Source organism: Silene latifolia, chromosome 11 (genome assembly GCF_048544455.1).
Source record: "Silene latifolia isolate original U9 population chromosome 11, ASM4854445v1, whole genome shotgun sequence".
In the NCBI taxonomy this organism is placed as follows: Eukaryota; Viridiplantae; Streptophyta; class Magnoliopsida; order Caryophyllales; family Caryophyllaceae; genus Silene; species Silene latifolia.
In genome coordinates, this window is record NC_133536.1 from 171634740 (window position 1) to 171655578 (window position 20839).

The 20839-nt window shown below is 40.4% G+C and overlaps 1 non-coding gene across 1 annotated transcript; it reads right to left on the reverse strand.

Annotated features, from left to right (window-relative positions):
- Positions 1–16352: 16352 nt before the first annotated feature.
- On the reverse strand, positions 16353–16459 carry LOC141616579 (small nucleolar RNA R71). The gene has a single exon (XR_012530916.1). It is a non-coding gene; the product is annotated as a small nucleolar RNA R71 (small nucleolar RNA).
- Between the last annotated feature and the right edge of the window lie 4380 nt (positions 16460–20839).

The following is a 20839-nucleotide window of genomic DNA, read 5'->3' on the forward strand; positions in this document are numbered from 1 at the left end:
TTTGAGCATGAAAAATGACCAAAGTTTTTCTTTTAATTATTCACTACCTCTATGTATTATTTTCTAGTGTTAGAAAATAATCACTCTCTACATTTTGCAAAATATTTTTAGAGAAAGAAAACTCATAATTTCCTCTTATCTTAACCGGAATAAGAGAGAACAAAATCACCATTCTTGTGTCAACTTTAAGCTTGTTTTAGTTAGTACTAGTCTTATATTAATTAATATAATTAAGGGTATTCCTTGGGTATAATTCCTTAGGAGAGATTCTAAACTTGAATCTTATTCTTCCATTTTGGAAAGCTCAAGATCTAGTAAGAAGGTGAACCTACTAGTGCCCATTTATCTGAAATCATCAATGTAAGAATTTATTTTTCTTCTTATACTTTGTAATAGTTTTGCATGCATAAGATCCATTTTAATTTTATGACTAAATTAAATCATCATACTATGAATATGTTAACATACGAGATTGATGAATCCCTACAAGTGGTATCAGAGCACATTGTTGTTGCATGTAAAATCGGGTTTGTTTTTCCGAGTTAATTAGTTAACATATAAAACTTGTTATTTAGGATTTATGAAGATAAATCATGAAATAATTTTGTATGTTAAAAGTTTCTGGTCCTAAATGGATTTTAGGTCATATGGAACGATTTATGGATTTTATTGTTCATTTTATATATTATTGGCATTAAAATGTGATTTTTATGAGGAAAATGTCATTTTCGGACGAAAAATAGCTAAACTTCGAATTTTTAAGTGATTTTTGGATATGTTTTCACATATATTATCTACTGGTTTCATGTTAAATTTCATGAAAACCTAAGTTATTTTGAATGAAATATGGATTTTATAAGTTTAAATCGAATTTAAAGGGTTTATTAGGTTAATATGAGTTATATTTTGAATCTGGTCATGGAAATTTTATATGTTGTCACATACATTTTTACTCCGTGTGTGTATAAATCTTAGACGAATTGAACTTCTTTTGCATGATTTATGAATTTTTGAGTAAAAATTCGATAAATAGTGACTTAAATTAGCCAATAATGCTAAAACATATTTCTTAAATAAAACAAAAAGTCATATGTTGTATTTTATCCCATATTTCAGATCTAAAAGTGAAAAGTTGGTTAAAATTAATTTTCTCATATTTTAATGGTCATAATTGATGAAACCGATAAGCCGCAACGATGTTTTTCTCGAAAAAATTTCGAAATTTTTTAACCAAAGTTTTGAACATTATGAGTGTCATGGTATTTTTCCATAATGTTCAAATTTTGAAATTATTTGAAATTTATATAATTTAATTTGGAGTTTATAGTTTAAAATTGTATTTTTGGGTCCCTAATGAACAATACTAAGAAATCAAGTTGAATTATTGTCAAAATGTTAGTAAAGACTAAGTTTTGAGTCCTAATATGGTTAGGGTGATTAACTTGAACATAAATATGAATTTATGTAACATATTGCGATTTTAATAAGTTAAATCACGCAAATCCATAAAAACCGATAAAATATACGATATCGGCTCTTAAAAGGCGATTTAGCATAATATTAAGTATGTTCATACATATCATAATGCTGCATTTTATTTATGATTGTCATATTTTCATTTTATATAATTTTTGAATTATGTAATTTTACTTAGTATGGCCTTAGTTTTTAATTGATATTATCCGAAATGCATGGGAATATCGATTCGGTTGTAATTATTGTGATCTCGTATCACCGTTTTGTAATTTAATAGTTTTTTTTATTACAAATGTATAATAGGAAATTATGTAATTTTTATTTATTATTTTGTAATTTCCCGGAGTTTCATGAAGACGATGTTACCTTGAGATGCGTGCCAAGACCGAAGTTCAAGGGACCAGAGGAGTTGGTTTCCGAATTTATAATAGGTTATTAGATTTACTATTTTAGGAAGGCCATACTAGGACTTTATATTTATGCTTTGCATTTTATTTATATGTTTGCATGCATCGCTAAATCGCCATAACTAAACATGCATTTTATTTAATCGAGTCATCGACCGTGTCAATTATAATTAGCGTAGTTCACCGCTTTAGTTCACTTAAAACGTGATAGATAATAAATTGACATGACCTCTCGCTATATTAATAATTGAGAAATAGCCTTATCAAATAGTAGAACCCATGAGGTACCAATTTCATAAGGGAGTTGAGCCGGCTTCACCGTAATACAAACCTTGTTACGTTGGCGAAGTGGGGTAGTAAAATGTTATTACATCGAAATTTGGGTTGAGCTCAATGGAAGTATTCGTGACCGTAGTCGCATGTGTTCCGGGCTAAAGATAAATATTAGAGTAATTTTATCGACCGAAAGTTCTAAAAGTAGAATCGATTAAAAAGTTAATCCACCGAGTTATATTGATAACGGATGAATCGGCTCACCGTGCCCGAGTTAATATGAATTTGGATCTCGGGATCATTTATCTTAGTTGGGTAGAGGTCACTAGATAAATGCAATAAAACTTGTTTAAATAATTTACAAGTATTATTATTAAAACAATAAATGTTTTATTATTCCTTCTATTTTGTTTTGTAGACCGCTTTTATTTCTCAATAACCAATGGCCGCACCAAACACCAACGCAAACACTCTCACTAATGTTTCATGGCTCCGATCCTTTATGGATCGATGTAAACTTGAAAAGAATGGGTCAAATTTCTCCGATTGGGATGCCCAAGTCAAATTAGCCGCTCAAGGTGACGACAAGCTTCGTTACCTCATTGAGGCCTCTCCACCCGAACCTAATGCTAGGTCAAGTGCCGCCACTAGGGAAGCATATGAAGCTTACCACAAAGAGTCCGCCGCAATCAAAAATGTGTTGATTTTTGCTATGGAGGCGGATCTTCAAAGGAGAGCCTTTAAGATGGGCACCGCCTATGAAATCTACTCTAAGCTTGTGACAATGTTTTCACAAACACCGAGGATCGTCCAATATGAGGCGGCCTCGGCATTCTTTGATCTCGACTTCCAAAGAGGGCCAAAAGGTTAGCCCTCATGTCCTCAAATTGTTGGAGCATGTCGAGACATTGAAGATTCAAAAGGTTGAAATTCCCAAAGAACTCATCATTGATAGAATTCTTCACTCCTTAAGCAAAGTCAAAGCATATGTGTAATTCCGGGTGAATTTCAACATGCAAGACAAGGATGTGTCCCTTGAAGAGTTGCAAAAGCTACTTGTGCAAGCCGAAAGGGACATGGGGCTAAATGCTAGCTTCCCTAAGGATGTGCTCAATATAAGCAATAAGAGCAAGGGAACCTTCAAGAAGAGTGGCAAAAAGGGCAAGAGGCAAGCTCCCATGAAAACCAAGGCTAAGACTTTTGAAGCTAGCACTTCCAAACCCAAGAAGGGTCCCATTGACAAGTGCCATTATTGTAATGGCATTGGACATTGGAAGAGGAATTGTTCCAAATATCTTGGTGACATCAAATCTAGAAAGATCACTCCAGTAGGTAAATGACTATCCCTTCTTTTATGTTTCTAATTCAACCTTGGTATTTTGATACAAGTTAGTATCCCCTTTTTATTGTAATTAGGGCCTCCTCCAAGAAACAACAAGGGCAAGGAGAAGCAAGCTTGAGAGATTGTGAGGAAGCTAGGAGTAGCCACTCATGAAGCTTGGCTTCATTTGTTGTCTTTATTATCATGTTGTATTTTGAATTTCTAGAACTATTTCAATTTCCTTGTTTGACATGGAAATTTGTTTTAATCCTTTGAACAACGGTTGTAATTTTGGATTAATAGTGACTTGGTTTGCAACCCAAGTCACTACGTTTATCGTATTTTTAATTGTTCTAAAATTCATCTTTATATGCTTGACATAGAAACATATGAATAATCTACTTAAAATTGATCCAATAGACAATTATAATGATAGATTCATTATATGTCCATAGACTTGAAGTTTGTGTATGATCAATTATAAAGTGATATTGAGTTAATGAACTCAATTAAGGGAAACTTAATAACCTATTTACACCCATTAAATCTTTATAAATAAGTCCATGTGATATCTCTCTTTCTTCACCAAAACATCATTTGTGTCACAAAAGCTATCTTTTGAATATTTAGGGTATTTATTCTAAAGATAGAGTGAGACTAATATTAAGACACAAAGAATGCTTTGAGTTTTATATACCTATGATTCGCATATCTTGAGTAGATGAGATCTATGTAAGCGATTTGTATACCTTGAGTAGATGAGATCTATGTAAGAGACAATGATTTGTATACATTTCTAATCATAGTAACTACGTGAGGAAATCAAAAGAAGATATTCTTAAGGAAACTACGTGAGGAGACCAAAAGAAAGTACTTAAAAGAATATGACTAATGGAAAGACTTAACATAAAGATTCTTGTTTGATTATGATCAAACTAAACATAAAGATTCAAAGTCAACGTTTACTTAAGAGCCTAATGAAACAAAATGCATCCTTGAATATAAATGAGATTTATGATTAAGAGTTGTATAGAAAGACATATCGATGTCTATAATAGCTAAGTTAATGGTTAAGCATGCTAGAGTCATTGCTAAACTTCATGAAAATGGACAAGTTGTACCTCTTTCCGAAATGAGTATTTTGAGAGGGACGTATGAACTCCATGTTGAATTTTACTTTTAGTAATGGTATTGCTCCGCTTCATTTTAGAATGAACAAGTTAGAGATTAAAATCTCCTTCCATTGTTGTGATTGAAACCTCTTTCCAAATAGGTATTTTGAAAGGATATGTTGAGAACATATGTGGTTTTGTCATAACAATCTAGCAAAGCAAAGTAATTTTAATTCATGAAATGTTTCGATTGAGTGGTCAAATGCGAAACATGTGGAATTGAGTGGGAGTTTGAAAATTTCATATGCAGACAGGAGATTTAGTGGGAGTAACCATCCTCCATGAATTTTACAACTTATTATTCATTGAGAATGACGAGCATATACTATCTTTGATAAAGATAGCACTTAAGTTTTCAATTCTGGATGAATATGGACTAAGATGAAGCCAACTATAACATGGGATGTTAGATTGGCACTAAGATGCACACATCAAATCAACAAGATACGTAGGTTATTCATATTGATGAAGACGAAATTACCATGAGATGGTCATGGTCATTCATTGAACCTAAGAACTGTTGACTACATGATTTAAATGAATAATGTTTCTGCCATTAGAATAATCATGCACATGTCCTAAATAAATCATATGCTTAGAGCATGATGAGTCACTGGTATGCCATATTAGAATCGTCATGAATTCTCGAGGAGAACTAGTGAGCCATTCTAGAGTTTGGAAGAACACTCAGTTGTGTGATAAGAAGTTACACATGCTAGTGTTTCCAAACACATAAGGATTTATGAAGATCCTAATTCAATTACGATAAGAGAGAAATAAGTATTTGGAAGGATACTTAGTTGTGGTAAGAAGTTACACAAAATTAGTATTTTCTAAAATGCAAGGATTTGTGAGAAGTCCTAGACTAATCATCTTGACAATTGTTGCAGGATCCTACAAAACATATACCTAGTGCATTGTGAGTTGGTGGAACACTTGACTAGTGAAAGTTACTGATGTGATCAATATTTGAGCATATTTAGTCCTCGAATTAGCCTCGTTCCTATTCTTTTTAGTGCATATTTGGGTTATTTACTATCTTTAGTCCTTTTTGCATATTCTTTGAGGTTTTGTTTCCTTGGTAGGAGAGGAGTGCAAACCTTGCATTTTCATGGCAAAATAGAGCTAAATTGATCGAATCTAATGACCAAGCATCAAAGAGAAGACAAGACTAGAAGGCCTTTGTACATAATGTAGTAGATGGGCAATGATGAAGAATATCCTTGCATCCCCGACAAAATCTCGGAGGATTGTTGGAAGAAGAAAAGAAGAAAAGGAAGCTGAGCTAAGATCCGCTCGTCCCACCCATCGGGACGCCCATCCAGCAGCTCCCCAGGACGCTCGTCCAAACCTCCAGGCCGCTCGTCCAGAAGCCCCCCAATCCGCTCGTCCCGACCCTTGGACGCTCGGATTGTCCTCCAGAGAGACACATCCTCTTCTTTCTTCATTCGAGATGCGCATATATTTGGAAGACTATCTAAAAGGAGACCCGCATCTTTTCTTGAGAGGAGCGATTCCTCAAGGACTTAATCGTCATTTAAGCCCTTAGTAACCCTAATTTGTGCACCTAATCCCCACTATAAATACCCCATTACTCTAATTAGATTACCATGTTCTTCTTATCAATCTTTAGTGTAGTTTATATTATTCTAATCTCTCTGTAATCTTGCAATCAACTTCTAATCAAATATTAATACAAATCTCATTTCCTTAATCTCTCTATTGTTCATCTTTTATTTTGGGTAATTGAAGATTATTTGGGTTTATTGGGAGATTGACAACCTTCCATCAATCATCAAGTACTTCTATTATTCTTTGCATTATTATTTTGGAATCATCATTAGGTATAATTATCTTAATCCCTTTTTAATTATTGTTAATCATCTTCATTTATTCATCATGTTTTGCTTTGTTAATATGATTGACAACCTTGTTATCATGTTAAACTTGATATTGAGTGAGTAGTTTCCTTAACTAGGGTTAATGGGTAATTAAGGGAAATCAACATGGGGGATGATTCATGCTTAATTTAATATGTTGACATAATTTATTTGCTTGCTTGTTGTGATCTCAACTTATGCACATGTTATGTTTGATGAAATGCGAGCCTATGAATCCTTGCATTTTTTACCCATCACTTACCTTTTTAATGAGACTTGTAAGACATAAACCAACTCGAGTCTCATTAGACCATGCATATAGTTGAGTAGGGAGTATTAAGTCGACTTGTAGGTGTTGTAGAATCTAATCGATTCGGCTCCGGGACCCAAACCTTCCTAGGATTGTAAGATATAAACCAACTCAATCCTATCACAACAATAATTGCTTGTTTATAATTTGAGAATATGTTTGTATGATCAATTCCCATGAATCCCCTATGAACCCATGACACCCTAGTGCTTTTAATCAATTGTTTACATCTCATTTTAGTCATCTTGCTTGTTTACTTTTATTGTTATTTAGTTTAGTGATCTTTTTATCTCAACCCAAATTGTGACACCCCTAGACACCACTACTTGCAATCGAAAATCCTACATCAATACCCATCCCTTGGGATCCGACCTTTAATTGCCTCTTTACTAGTAGTAGAGTTGTTTGTGAAGTTATAAATATTGTTTTGGTCTAGGTGCTCCTAACGACAAGTAACCAAAATCTAAGCTCAAAGCGGACCGACCAAAAATGGCGCCGTTGCCGGGGACGGTGTTAACTTGATTTGATTTTCTTTGATTGTTATTAGTTATGTCTTTCTTTGCCTTGGGGAAGTAAAACTCCTCAAGGTTTGTTCTAATTGTTTTCGAGTTGTTTGATATTTTGCATGTCTAGGAGATCACAAGATAACTTGTTACCCATTGATCACGAAATTGAAAGGACTTTGACACCAATAGAAGACTTGCAAGAGAAGGTGAGGAGAACCCAACACAAAATCAATTACACAATCAACCCACAATGCCTAAGTTTTCATGACATTTCGTACCAACTGAGGAGAACCTACCCAATGGAACTCCCACACCACAACACTTAACCGGAAATTTCATTGCAAAATCCGCATTTATCCAATTAGTCGAAAGAAGCCATGTAACACCCCCATACTCCGAGTGCCTTACCAGGACCACTCAGGTATGGAGACATCACCATCTCGGTTGCCCGAGGTATGATAATCAAACAACAGCGATAAAGAAACAACATTTATTATTAATCGTTTAAAGAAAGAATACAATCTTTGAAACCCAAACCGATAGTACGATACATAATTCCAAACTGTCTACTCAAACTGAAATGTAAATAAAACTAAACTACAGCGGAAGACTCTATCGTCGTCGTGGCCATCCCAGCTATCCCGTATCATCTCTATACCTGCTCAATATCTGCTCACCATCCCCGAATGGATCACCGCAGTTTTCAAAACAACACCGGGTCGTACTAATCACACAATCAAAACAGATAACAACAATAAGACAAACAGACAAATGAACCGCCACACACACACACACATCCACCAACCAACCGTCTCAATCATCGATCGTCCACCGGACCAGCCACCGCCATGGGGGACCGCAGCCGTTCCCACCTAAGCCCCGCTCATCGTACGAGCGATAACCCTGTCCATTAATGTGCACATCCCCTTTCGTGGCGGGTTCCACGAAGGGCGAAACTAGGGCGTGAGATCACTCCCGCAAGTGACCCCACTCAGCCGAGAACGCATCTCGAGAACCACAGACAACCAATCACAAACACCGTCACAATTACAATCAACATATCAATCAACTAACTACAGCACATCACCAATATCCCATTATGGGACTAATACTGAGTAGGAAATCCTACCTGGAAAGCACACACGCAGACGGTATCTACAGCTGTCTCAAAACGCCTCTTCTATGAACTCTCCTCCTAACATATACACATGAATGCTACTATTCAATTACTTATTCATAAAAACCCCCAATTACTAAAATTAGGGTTTCACTAATCTTATCAAAACGTTATAAAAATTATGCTAGAAGCTTACCCTCGACGCAACGAATCCAACGACACAAACTACGATGCAATCCGACCGTCTGATCTCCGGGAATTGTTAAGGACGCGATTAGGAAGATGATCGATCGCTTTCTCTCTTAAACAGGTTTTAGGTTTTGGTAAAAGTGATTTAGAATAAAGACGAATTGGTTTAAATACCTTAATCGCGTAATTAACAAAACCCGAGAAAACTTCCCCGTAAAACCGGACACTCGATCGAGTACCCAAGGTACTCGATCGAGTACCCCCCTACTCGATCGAGTGTCCAAGCTACTCGATCGAGTACCCCCCTACTCGATCGAGTGCCCCAGCTACTCGATCGAGTACCCATCAGGTCAGAAACTATTTTATTCTGCGACACACCCCTTACTCGACAGAGTAAGGGCTACCCGATAGAGTACCCCCAAGACCATAAATACGGAGTATTACAGTCTTCCCTCCTTAAAAGGAACTTCGTCCCCGAAGTTCAAACCACTACCAAACAAAGGTACTCCCACAAGCTTCCCGACTCGAAGGTCAAAACAACACAACGTAAAACATGCTACCTAACCCAACTTATCCCGACAACATACCGACACAACATATACAAAAAGGTGCATAAAACTCTTAGAAACTCTCGCGATCATCTCCTACCCCCCTAAAAGAAACAAGGTTACGTCCCCGTAACCATACATACCTGATCAAAAAGAAAAGGGTAACGCTCTTTCATGATATCCTCCGCCTCCCATGTAGCTTCCTCAGTCTCATGGTTAGACCAAAGGATCTTAAGCAACACTGTCTCACCACTCCTGGTCTTTCTAACTTTTCGGTCTAGGATCTGCTTAGGCACCTCAAGGTACGATAAAGACTCATCCAGCTCTAAGCTCTCTGCCTCCAACACATGTGACGGGTCACTCACATACTTCCGCAGCTGCGATACATGAAACACATTATGCACTCTCTCCAAAGCAGCCGGTAACGCCAAACGATAAGCCACTTCCCCAACTCGCTCTAAGATCTCATAAGGACCTATAAACTTCTGACTTAGCTTGCCTTTCTTCCCAAATCTCATAACTCCGCGCATAGGAGACACTTTCAGAAGAACTTTGTCCCCAACTTGAAACTCTATGTCCCGACGATGTAGATCTGCATAACTCTTCTCGTCGATCCCGAGCCGCTTGCTCTCATCCGTTCCCAGATCATCTTAATCTGTTCCACCATCTCATGTACCATCTCTCGGTCCTAAAACCACCGCCTCAAAGACTATCGTCCCAACAGATTGGACTCCTACATCTCCTCCCATACAAAGCCTCAAACGGTGCCATACCAATACTAGTGTGATAGCTGTTATTGTAAGAAAACTCTATCAAGTCCAACCTCTGCTCCCAGCTACCACCGAAATCCATCACACACGCTCTCAACATATCCTCCAAGGTCTTGATCGTTCTCTCAGTCTGCCCATCTGTCGCAGGATGAAATGCTGTACTCATCTTCAAAGCTGTTCCCAACGATTCCTGCAACTCCTTCCAAAACCTTGATATAAACCTCGCATCTCTGTCAGACACTATGTCCTTAGGGACTCCATGTAACTTAAGCACGTTCTTTCGATAGGCCATAGCCAATTGTGCCTTAGTCCATGTATCTTTCATTGGAACAAAGTGAGCTGACTTGGTCAACCGATCCACTATCACCCAAATCATATTGTTACCTTGTTGACTCCTAGGTAAACCCACAATGAAATCCATGGAAATGGATTCCCACTTCCACTCAGGCGCCTCCAAAGACTGAACCTTACCTTGTGGTCTTCTCTGTTCCCCTTTAACTCTCTGGCATGTCAAACAACGGGACACAAACTCAGCTGTCTCTTTCTTCATCCCAGGCCACCAAAACGTTTTCTTCAAATCTTTGTAAAGCTTGTCTCCACCCGGATGAACTGAATATGGTGTGCAATGCGCTTCTGCCATGATTGTCCTTTTCAACTCCTCGTCATTAGGAACACACCACCTACCATCAAACCTCAAACTACCATCTGTATGAATGGAAAAGCGGGACACCGTCCCTTTCTCTACTCCAGCTCTCCACTCCACTATCTTAGGATCCAAAGCCTGCTTACCTCGAATATCATCATAAAACTCCATATGTACTGTCATATCACCCATAGCCTCTCCTTTCTGCAACATATGAATCCCAAAGCTCGCTACCTCATCCCTTAGTCTCATCAAAGATAGAGCCGTACACAAGGAATGTACACTCTTCCTACTCAAGGCATCAGCTACAACGTTGGCCTTTCCTTCATGGTAGATGATATCCATGTCGTAATCACCAATCAACTCCATCCACCTCCTCTGTCTCATGTTCAACTCCTTCTGCGTGAAGATGTACTTGAGACTCTTGTGATCAGAAAATACCTTAAAGATTGCTCCATAAAGGTAGTGTCTCCAAATCTTGAGAGCAAACACCACTGCACCCAACTCCAGGTCATGAGTAGGGTAATTCTCCTCATAAGGCTTCAACTGCCTAGAAGCATAGGCGATCACTTTACCATTCTGCATCAACACACATCCCAACCCATTCTTCGAGGCATCTGTAAAAACCTCGAAATTCTCGCTCCCTTCAGGCAATGCTAGGACAGGAGCTGTGGTCAAACGCTCCTTTAATGTTTGGAACGCCTTCTCACAACTCTCATCCCAACGAAACCTGTTCTCTTTCCTCATCAACGCCGTCATCGGTCTAGCTATCTTGGAGAAATCTTTCACAAACCGCCTGTAGTATCCAGCTAAACCCAAGAAACTCCTCACCTCAGCGACATTCTTTGGTGCTTCCCACTTAGTCACTGCCTCAATCTTCGCCGGATCCACAGCTACCCCATCTTTAGAGATTACATGCCCCAGAAAAGCAACTTTCTCCAACCAAAACTCACACTTGGACAACTTAGCATACAACTCATGATCTCTCAACGTCTGCAACACAATCCTCAGATGCTCCTCATGCTCCTCCTTAGTCTTTGAGTAGACTAAGATATCATCTATAAACACCACCACGAACTGGTCCAAGTACTGTCTAAAGATCCTATTCATCAAGTCCATAAACACTGCCGGCGCATTGGACAACCCAAACGGCATCACCACATACTCATAGTGGCCATACCTCGACGTGAAGGCCGTCTTCGGTATGTCCACATCTCTAATCTTCACCTGATGGTACCCTGACCTCAAATCGATCTTAGAAAAGACCGTTGCACCACTCAACTGATCAAACAGGTCATCTATCCTTGGCAAAGGATACTTGTTCTTTATCGTCACACGGTTCAGCTCCCGGTAATCTATGCATAACCTCAAAGTTCCATCCTTCTTCTTCACGAAAAGAACTGGTGCTCCCCAAGGCGATACACTTGGTCTAATGTATCCCTTCTCTATCAACTCATCCAATCGCTTCCCGAGCTCCTCCATCTCCTTAGGACCCATACGGTACGGTGCCTTAGAGATTGGCCCCGTCCCCGGCTTCAACTCAACGGTGAAATCTATCTCCCTCTGCGGTGGCAACCCCGGAATCTCCTCTCGGAAAGACATCTCGCATACTCTCCCACCACCGGTATCTCCTCCACCGCCGGGCTCTCTATCCGGTCATCTCTCACATGGCACAAAATCGAGGACATCCCTTCCTCGTATACGACTTCAAAGCGACAGCTGCAATCAACTTAACTTTGGGTTTGACTAGAAACCCACGGTAAGACACACTAACTCCCTTAGGACCTCGTAGGGACACTTTCTTTTGATGACAGTCTATCTTAGCTTTATACTTCCCTAACCAATCCATCCCAACTATCATCTCAAAGCCATTAAAAGGAAACTCTAGCAAGTCTACAGGGAAATCGACTTGCCCAACTATCAAAGATACATCTCTAAACAACCTCCCACACGTTACAGACTCACCTGACGGTATGAAAACTTGCTCCCTAACAGACTCATATACCCTCAAACCCAACTGCTTTACATGACTCGAAGACACAAACGACTGAGAAGCCCCCGAATCAAACAAAACAAACGTAGGAACGCCATTAACAAGAAATGTACCGGTGATAACGTGCTCGTCCTCCTCAGCTGCTTTCTTGTCCATCATGAACAGCTTGCCACTTGACTTCTGCCCACCTCCCTGGACAGTACTGGCTGATGCGGTCGGCTTAGCACCCGACCCTTGATTGTTGTTGTTGTTTATCGGCGTCTTCTGATAAGAATTACCGCCGTTGCGGTTGCCTCCGATCTGGTAGCTCTGACCTCCACGGTTTGGCCATGATCCCGCCGGTCTGTTGCTCGCGAAGCTCTGCGCAGGTCTCTGGAAAGATCCCGGTGCACTTGTGCACTCATGCCTCTTGTGGCCCACGCCACCACACCCAAAGCAAGTCACTCCCCAGCTGTTGCTCACACTCCCACGACCTCTCCCAAAGGATGCTCCAGCACTAAACCCGGACCCAGAAGAAAAACCCTTAGACTGATTGTGGTTGCCTTTCTTGAAATTAGATTGGCCACCACCCTCGCTCTCAGACTTCCTCTTCTCTCCACCTGACCTCTCCTTAGCCATCTCCACTAGCCTCTCAGCTCTCCCAGCCCTCTCATATGCTTCCTTCACATCAGTGAGGACTCCCACGGGTAACTTATCCATAATTGTCGTGGTTAGCCCTCTCTCAAACCTCAAAGCAAGATTCTCCTCACTCAAACCCATGTCCTCAGCATATCTGGATTTCTCATTGAACTGCCTGTAGTACTCAGCCACGACATCTCAGTCATCTTAAACTTGTCGAACTCCTCCCTCAACTTGCTCCTCACATGCTCGCACGAACTCCTTCCTCACAAACTCTGCTGCGAAACTCCTCCCGGGGTATAGCGGGTAACCCCCGGTTGGTATATAACTCCTTGGCACTCACTTTCACCGAGTCCCACCACTTGCCAGCCGCCTCCCTCGGATAAAATGCAGCTTGATCCACCCTCATCTCATCGGACAAATAACTAAGTCTAGTATGTTCTCCATCTCCCTCAGCCAACTATCAAGGTGGTTAGGCTCCTCAACCCCCTTGTACTCCTTCGGGTTAAACCTCGCGATATAGAGGCTGACTTTAGCGTGGTCAACCTCCTTCTCCTTACCCTTATCCTTGTCTTCATTCACTCTCTTCAGGGTCTCCGTAAGAGCGTCTTGGTGTTCCAACATCTTAACGATGTCATCCGTAGTCATAAGCTCAGCTCTCGCGTACAAGGCATTTCTCTTGGGCGGCATCTTGAAGCTATAGAAGAAAGGGATAAACATAAACACGCGTACTAAACTTCAAAACACGAACACGCGTTGCCCAGCACCTACTCGATCGAGTATCCAAACCCACTCGATCGAGTAACGGGCTACTCGATCGAGTGCCACTATGTACTCGATCGAGTACCCAAACTCCAGAACTAAACAGACCTTCTGATCACTCACCCACTCGATCGAGTATCTAGGCTACTCGATCGAGTGACCCCCTACTCGATCGAGTACCCCTAGTTACTCGATCGAGTGCCCCAAAACTCGATTCTGGACTCAAAATCGCCTAGAACCTACTCGATCGAGTTAGTCTTACTCGATCAAGTACCCCCAATACGTACAAGCTACCCGCATGTTATTCGTATACTAACATGCCAACTTTGTCAAACTCATTATATTCTAATAAATAGGCTACGCATCTATTCTACTAATCAACAAAATCAATTCATCATGCTATTAAAGCCACATTATAAACATCCAACATGTTATCATTTCATTAACATGTTCCACATATCCTTTTCTTTCACATGCTCAACTTTCTATTTCAACACCAAACATGCAACACACTTCATCACTTTATTGCACAAGTTACTAAGCACATACATGACTCAAACACATTTCCCCCACGTGACCGGTTCAAAATTGTAGGGCGACCCCTTGCGACTTTAGGACGTCTCCCAAGCCTTTGCACTAGCTCCTACAACTTTTACCCCGGGTTCATTTTAATTGACTCTCTACGTTCATTAAGTTCATTGGTTACAAGGTTTCGGGATCGTCGCTCGATACCATTTGTAACACCCCCATACTCCGAGTGCCTTACCAGGACCACTCAGGTATGGAGACATCACCATCTCGGTTGCCCGAGGTATGATAATCAAACAACAGCGATAAAGAAACAACATTTATTATTAATCGTTTAAAGAAAGAATACAATCTTTGAAACCCAAACCGATAGTACGATACATAATTCCAAACTGTCTACTCAAACTGAAATGTAAATAAAACTAAACTACAGCGGAAGACTCTATCGTCGTCGTGGCCATCCCAGCTATCCCGTATCATCTCTATACCTGCTCAATATCTGCTCACCATCCCCGAATGGATCACCGCAGGTTTTCAAAACAACACCGGGGTCAGTACTAATCACACAATCAAAACAGATAACAACAATAAGACAAACAGACAGCTGAACTGCCACACACACACACACATCCACCAACCAACCGTCTCAATCATCGATCGTCCACTTTGGACCCGACCACTGCCATGGGGGACCGCAGCCGTTCCCACCTAAGCCCCGCTCATCGTACGAGCGATAACCCTGTCCATTAATGTGCACATCCCCTTTCGTGGCGGGTTCCACGAAGGGCGAAACTAGGGCGTGAGATCACTCCCGCAAGTGACCCCACTCAGCCGAGAACGCATCTCGAGAACCACAGACAACCAATCACAAACACCGTCACAATTACAATCAACATATCAATCAACTAACTACAGCACATCACCAATATCCCATTATGGGACTAATACTGAGTAGGAAATCCTACCTGGAAAGCACACACGCAGACGGTATCTACAAATTGTCTCAAAACGCCTCTTCTATGAACTCTCCTCCTAACATATACACATGAATGCTACTATTCAATTACTTATTCATAAAAACCCCCAATTACTAAAATTAGGGTTTCACTAATCTTATCAAAACGTTATAAAAATTATGCTAGAAGCTTACCCTCGACGCAACGAATCCAACGACACAAACTACGATGCAATCCGACCGTCTGATCTCCGGGAATTGTTAAGGACGCGATTAGGAAGATGACTGACTGCTTTCTCTCTTAAACAGGTTTTAGGTTTTGGTAAAAGTGATTTAGAATAAAGACGAATTGGTTTAAATACCTTAATCGCGTAATTAACAAAACCCGAGAAAACTTCCCCGTAAAACCGGACACTCGATCGAGTACCCAAGGTACTCGATCGAGTACCCCCCTACTCGATCGAGTGTCCAAGCTACTCGATCGAGTACCCCCCCTACTCGATCGAGTGCCCCAGCTACTCGATCGAGTACCCATCAGGTCAGAAACTATTTTATTCTGCGACACACCCCTTACTCGACAGAGTAAGGGCTACCCGATAGAGTACCCCCAAGACCATAAATACGGAGTATTACAAGCCAATTTGGGGGGATGCCTAGTGAAGACCCTCATTCCCACATGGAAACTTTTTGTGACTATTGTGATGCGATTTCACAAACCGGAGTGACTCAAGACCAAATTCGATGGGTCTTATTTCCTTTTTTCTCTAATTGGCACCGCAAAACAATGGTTGAAGAGCCTTGATAAGGCTATTCTTGGAATTGACTCTTGGAAGAAGTTGGCTCTAGCTTTCTACAAAAAATTCTACCCCCCGGAAAAGACTAACATGCTAAGAGCTCAAATTACGGGTTTTAAGCAAAGGGACGAAGAATCTTTGTATGAAGCTTGGGAGCGATTCAAAGGAATTTGTCGCTCATGTCCTCATCATGGACTTAGCGAGTGGTTCTTGGTACAACAATTTTGGAATGGTCTTTATGAAGACTCAAGAAACATTCTCAACATGGGATCAAATGGTATGTTCACCGAAGTTGACGATAATCAAACTTGGAACAAGATTAAGGAAATGGCGGTCCATAATTCATAATATAGTAGACCTCGCAAGTCTACTAGAGGAGGAAAGCATGAAGTGGACTCTATTACTCAATTGGGTGCTCAACTTAGTGCTCATATTGATACCATCAACTTAAAGTATGAGAAGGCTATGGCTAAGCTTTAAGAAGCCTCAAAATCACCAAAGCATCATGTTAATGCCATGGTGGCATCTTCATCAATCCCAAGTAAGATATGTGAGAATTGTGGAACTTTGGGACATGACCAAAGTGAATGTAGGGGAACAAATGAGCAAGTGAATGCTTTTCAAGCATACAAAAGTGGTACCCCTTATTCCAACTATTACAATGAAAACACCAAATTCCACCCAAATCTCTCATACAAAAGCCAAAATGTTCAAAACCCTCAACCAACATATACCCCACCTCCCATGAGAAAGCAAAATCAAAGACTCTTTTACAACCAAAACCAAGGTTATCAAAATCAAACTCCATACAATCAACAAAATGACCAAGGTTTTGATGTTCAAAAAGCGGTCCTCCAAACGCAAAAGAATCAACAAGAATTTTTTACTCAAATGCAAAAAGATAGCCAAGCAAAAGACATTACCATCAACAACATCCTAGCCCACCCAAAAATGTTGGAAACTCAAATGACCCAACTAGCATCTTCAAACTCTCAAAGACAAAAGGGGCAATTACCACCTCAAAGTAATCCCCCAAGACATGAAACGCTTAGTGCCATTCACTTGAGGAGTGGTACGAGATATGAAGGACCAAAGAAGCAAGTTGAGGATGAAGTTGTGGAAGCTAGTGACAAGGAAAGAGTTGTGCAAAACTCTAGGAAAGAAGAACCCACCAATCAAGAAGTATCAAACAAAAGTGAAGAAAAGGCCAAAGAGAAGGAGCCCATTATGATTAGACTTCCATTACCGAGTCGTCAAGCTAAGCCTAACTTTGATGACCAACTTGGAAAATTCATGGAAATTGTGAAGAATTTAGAAGTCTCGATTCCTTTCACGGAATTGATCAATCACGTTCCAGCCAAAGCAAAGTACATGAAGGACATCCTTACGAAGAAGAAATCAATCCGGAAGCTTGAGACTATTTCCTTCACTAAGGTGAGTAGTGCCATCCTTCAAGGGAGCTCACCTCCAAAACTCAAGGATCCGGGAAGTTTCTCAATTCCATGCACTATTGGTGACACTACAATCAACAAAGCTTTATGTGACCTTGGGGCAAGTGTTAGTGTCATGCCATATTCGGTTAGCAAGAGGCTAGGAATGGGAGAACTCAAATGTACCAATGTCACGCTTCAAATGGCGGATAGATCAACAAAGACACCTTTAGGGGTATGGGAAGATGTTCCCGTGAGAATTGGAAAATTCTTAATCCCGGTGGATTTTGTTATTGTTGACATGGAAGAAGACTCCAACATTCCTATTATCTTAGGAAGACCTTTCTTGCACACCGCGGGAGCGGTGGTCGATGTGAAGCATGGAGAGCTCACCCTTGAAGTGGGATATGAAACCATCACTTTCAATCTTGACAAGACCATGAGAGCTCCCCGATTACATGAGCCATGTTTTATGGTTGATCACTATAGCTGGAAGGATGATAGGAAGAAGTTGGAATTTCAATGGAAAAAGAAAGTGGATGATGCTCCATCAAAAGAGCAAGGAAATAACAATAATGAGAGCTTGAAAAGCTCACCCATGACAAGTGAAGAAGATGGCCTCATTGGCCAAGAAAAGAAAGAAGGAGAGTTGTCTCTATCAACTCAAGAAATTTTTAATGATCAAGTAGACGAAGTTTGCGGTCTTTGGGATGATGAGTTTGAAGGGATATTCAATCCCTATATTGGTAATGCTATGAACCAAGACCATCATGGAGAACAACAAGTGTAAAAATCTATTGAGGACCTTTATCATGATAATGAGCAAGCTTTCGACTACTTCTTCAAGGTGTTGAGTAACATCAACAACACCTTGAACATGCCCCCTTGACATCTCACATTGGATGAGAGTTTGGTGGAGTTCTCCCTAAACCACCATTTGTAAATATTCTAACTCCCTAACTTGCATTTCAATTATTACATTGCATTTTTGTCATTTTTGGATTTATTTTTGTGCCTTGATCAAGATATTCATCATTTTGAGAGAAGTGAGGGAGGGACTTATGATTTTATTGATGTGTAGTGCTTTACCTTAGTGTGAGGATAACAATTGCCTAGGCTATTCATGCCTTTGTAGTACCCCTACAATGAAGAACATGAGAATTGAAGAATGAAAATGACACGGGTTACGAAGTACCCACAGATGGACCTGAATCCGTGTGGTCAAGGAGGAATCCGAGCGGCCAAATGGGCAATCCGCTCGTCCTGGAGAACCCGAGCGTCCAAAGTCACCAGACGCTCGTCTGGTAGAGCTGCAGAAATCAAAAAACTGGTCTGTAAAGGAATTCCAGCGTCTCAGCTGAGAATCCTTTCGTCTCATTCTGAACGGCCGTCCTTCACAAAAGACGCTCGTCTTTTCAATAGCAAAAATATGGGATTTTCTCTGTAAAGGAATCCAAGCGTCCACCCAGAAAGACGCTCGTCCCTCAGCTAAGAATCCGCTCGTCTTAGAAGCAAGACGCTCGTCCTGTGACGTGTTCTCCATAGCCAAACATTGAGGAATCTGAGCGTCCCGACACCTGGTCCGCTCGTCCTCCACTGCACTTTCAAATATAACGGTTGATTTAAAACCTTTTTATCCCTTTCATTCTCATTTCTTCAATATACAAACACTACCCACTACCCAAAAACCCCAAAAACCCTCATCCTCTCCATCAACAAAATCAAATTTCCTCAACCAAATCAAATCCAAACTTCCTCACAACAAAAATTAACCACTCCTTTTGCAACAACAAGTGATTCAAACACCAAAATATTCAACCTTTGAGTCGATTTTTAGGATACAAAGCAACATTCATTCATCCTAATTCGATTTGGGTATCACTAAAAATTGGAGATTTCAATATTTCATTGGTGTAATCAAGCAAAGGAGAATGGCAAGAACTAAAGGAGGCACCAAGGCACCCCAAAAGAAGACACTTTCCAAAAGGCAACTAGCTCTTCAAGCAAAACAATTGTCAAAGGCATTGGTAGTCCATGAGGCAAGGTTGGAGGTTCAACAACAAGATCCCCCTATGGAAGCTACAACATCAACAACTCCGGTCATTGAACAATTATCCAATTATCCGGAGGTAACTTTCACTTCCGACTCTCATAGGGAGAAATTCATTCTCTTTGCTAAGAAAACCATCATGCCTACTAAGTTTATTTGTGAAGATGCATTGTCAAAATTGGGTGTTCTTGAACAAACCAAAACCTTCTTTGAGTCTATGGGATTGGGTAAATTGTTTACAATGAAAGAATTAACACACCCCTCCCTCACCTTGGAATTTTTAAGTTCTTTGAAAGTCACAAGGGTGGAGACTCGAACCAACATCGAGTTTCGTCTTCAAAATGTTGATAGACGCATAACTTATGGCGAATTGGGTAAGATATTAGGCCTTAGTGATAACCCGAAATATACAAAGACTCCTATCAAGTATGACCCCGCTCCTCTTTGGATGGCAATTTTCGGAAAGAAATTCATACGCTTTCATGATTGTCGTGCTCTCTTAGTCCACCATCCGGGCATTAGAGTATGGCATAAGGTCATTGGGAATACTTTGATAGCTAGAAATTGCACAAATCATCTTACCAAAATCGATTGTATTCTTCTTGAGTCGGCCTTGAACATTGGGAGGGAATTTACCAAGCCATACAATGCTCTAAGACTTTTGGTTGAACGGTGGCTCAATGTCGATTGTGGCAAAGAAGGCACCGCCTTTATTGTCAATGGAGGACTAGTTACCCATTTGGCTAAGCATTTTAACCGGGATTTCAACAAAAACAACACTTATGTGCCGGTTAAAGGATGCCATCTTGTTGATATGGACACCATGATTCACAAGTTTAAGTGGGTCAAGCACGACACCCTTGACGACAAATATGGGTGGTTAACAAATGAAGCTAGATCCTTCACCTTACCTTCCAAAATTTGCCGATTGAATGTTGACCGACCGAACTACCTTCTCCCACTCTCCGAAGAGACCGAGTATATCATTCAACAACAAAGGGGCGAAATTGCCGAGCCCTCCTCCTCCATTATCACCCCACCTTACCCATTTGAATACCACGAATTCAAACCCAAAGATGTCGAAGTGGGAAATAATT